The following is a 2744-nucleotide window of genomic DNA, read 5'->3' as shown; positions in this document are numbered from 1 at the left end:
TATCGTTAGTAGTAAATTGGTATGACATGAATAAATTGTCCAATTTCTATTGTTGTGGACACAAACCGTGCATTATTTAACCTTAATAAATGAATTAAAAAAAAGTTGATATTAATTTCTCCCAAAAAAAAAATTTTAAACGGCGGCGTTTTTCCATTTTCAATTTTCATTCTTTCCCTCCACTGGACGAATTTGACCTTTTATGTCCACTAGTATTTATAGAAACTAACCCTAGACCTCTTCCTCGGCCGCGCACTTAATTCTCTCCTCCCTCCTTTCCACTTCTCTCTGCCATCATCGGATACCACCACTTCCGGCCACCAATTCACAACACCGCTACCGCCAATCAATTCTGGACCCAATTCCGATTAAAACCCAAGAAGATCACTGCCATCCACCGCTGCCAGCCTCATCACGCGACCATCAAAGTCGCGACGGCGCTGCTCCCTAGCTCTCATCAAGTTTCGGCCATTTTCTCAACACACCCCCGCCATCAGCGTGCTCAGACGAAGCCGGACATCAAAATCCAGAATCCTCGCCGCCGACCCATCCGCGGAGGGCTCCGCAAGCCCCATCGCCGGAATCCTAGACTCTGGGTTTCTCCGGTCTTTCTTCTCCAAATCGAAGCGAGCTCTAATACCTCCAAGAATGGAGTGCCTCTCCTTTTACCAAAACCAAGGGCCCCCGACTTCTGATTTCAACCAGAGCCGCCGTGGACGCCGCCGGCTTATCCTCTTCGTTCTGGTAACACATTCTGCGAAACCTCTCTTCCGTTAATAGGTTGAGTTCCAATTTAACTGTAATGGAGTTATTAATGGTCAGTTCTTTTGATTGTTTTTCTTCAATTTCGTACTTGGAGGAAACGGTGGAAATTCAAATGTGAAGGGGAGCTTTTGGTCTTGATTTCTATTGAGTTTTTAAAGGGATGATGAGGAACTTAGGAGGACTGCAGGAAGCACTAGGTCATTGAGACTATGGTCTCGGCAGAACTGGTACAAGGTAAGAATTCCGAGCGTCTGAGCTGTGGATTTGTTTCTGCTGGATATTGAGATTAATTAAATCTGTTATTTTGTGGTGGACCTGAATATATGGAATTGATGTATAAAAGCATTAGATTGATTGAATTTGGATTGTATATGAATTTTAGTAATACAGAATTGAAATGTGTCTGCAATTTGTTTCGGGGTTACAGTAGCTGACCGGTTACGAGCAGTATTTCTTTATGTTTAAATATCTGCAAAGGCAACCGACAAAAGAAGATGGGATTTCCCTCTTATAATTTGGTCTGGGTTATATTTAGGGAGTTGTTGAGCGTGAAAGCCTTAACCCCACCGATTTCATAAACCTCTCTCTGGGATTATGAGGTGATTGTTCTCTCTAGATTCTTTCATTGGTTTGCCTGATTTGGAATCGATTTTATCTGCACTTCAATATGATTTTTATATAGATTCTTTCATTGGTTTTCCTGATTTGGAATCGATTTTATCTGCACTTCAATATGATTTTTATATATAAACAAGAACCTGGTGCGTGTTCTAATTATTTATGGGTTACCTCTATTAAAGGTAGGTTCTCCACAAAAGGGAATCATTTTCGCTGACAAGTATTTGCCAATATAGGTTGAGTGATTGGCATCCTCAGTTCATTGCTTCATTGACATGTAGCTGTAAGTTATCTAGTCTTTCCTCATGGTGCAGGTCAAGCTTTTTCCCCAGTGGACATATTTAGTATTATATATGATTTTGCTAGTAATCATTTTGGGTTCATATCAACGTACTATGGTTCAATTTGAGAGCAGCTCTTTTTATTCTCTGCTATGTTGGAGATATTCATTAAATCATGTCTAATTGACAATGGAAATGAAAAAACAAGAAGAGAACAATATGACCTGTGCCAAGGTTCAAGATAGTTTTTCATTTTCATTAATGGTTTGATTATTTTCATTATATTGTGTTGGCAAAAGGACAGTCAAAGACTGTTCTTAGTTGGCAAAATGTGCAATGAGTGTTATCTTTCATTTGGTTGTAGCTAGGTTTAACCTACTAGGTTGGTACCCTGAGGGCCTGAGGTTCTATTGAGTATATTATAGTTGATTGATTGTTCTATGATAAAGTCCTTGCAAGCTATTCATTATTTTATTTATTTTTAAATCTGCTGTTAAATGAATCATCAGTTGAGCAAGCTAAGTGTTATCTACTGTGATTGTAGACGTTACTTGAGCAAACCAATTTGGGTAAGCTTCTCATCCATTCGAGTCAGCACAACAGTAGATAGATAAATCACAGAGTGAAAGACAGAGGTCAAGGTGCGACCTACAGTGAGGCAACAAGTGTATGGCATTGAAAGACAGTGAGGTCATATCACTAATATGTAAGACGCTACCACATTAGCGTGTTTGTGGACACATTTGGAAGAACAATTGTTGGATGGAATTGTCGGAATGGTCCAGTATTGGAACACGAAGAATAGGCTCGTTGAAAATAGTTTTATATATGCACAGGAGACCACATGACTTAACCAAGTGAAGTCTTCAAAGTATACAGTAGTACCCTGAATTTCTATAAGATCCCTGTAATGCTGTCAACAATTTCAGCTGTCAACAATTTGTTATGTGTTTGACTCTAAACAAAACCCCAAACTACAAATTTCTGTTGTGTTTTAGTTGTGTTATTGTTGTGTTACTCTGATTGTAAAGAATTGCTCTTGGGGCTTCACATATGATAATCGCCATAATTCTGTCTTAA

General features: G+C 39.2%; 1 long non-coding RNA gene across 2 annotated transcripts; it reads left to right on the top strand.

Annotated features, from left to right (window-relative positions):
- Positions 1-235: 235 nt before the first annotated feature.
- Positions 236-2744, top strand: LOC112187204. Of its 2 annotated transcripts, XR_005805671.1 has the most exons (3): positions 236-999; positions 1566-1666; positions 2209-2744. It is a non-coding gene; the product is annotated as an uncharacterized LOC112187204 (long non-coding RNA). The 2 variants fall into 2 exon arrangements; XR_005805672.1 differs by lacking the exon at positions 1566-1666.

The sequence above is a fragment of the Rosa chinensis genome, chromosome 2 (genome assembly GCF_002994745.2).
Source record: "Rosa chinensis cultivar Old Blush chromosome 2, RchiOBHm-V2, whole genome shotgun sequence".
In the NCBI taxonomy this organism is placed as follows: Eukaryota; Viridiplantae; Streptophyta; class Magnoliopsida; order Rosales; family Rosaceae; genus Rosa; species Rosa chinensis.
Note: the sequence above shows the minus strand (reverse complement) of the source record. Positions and strands in the feature narration are given on the sequence as shown.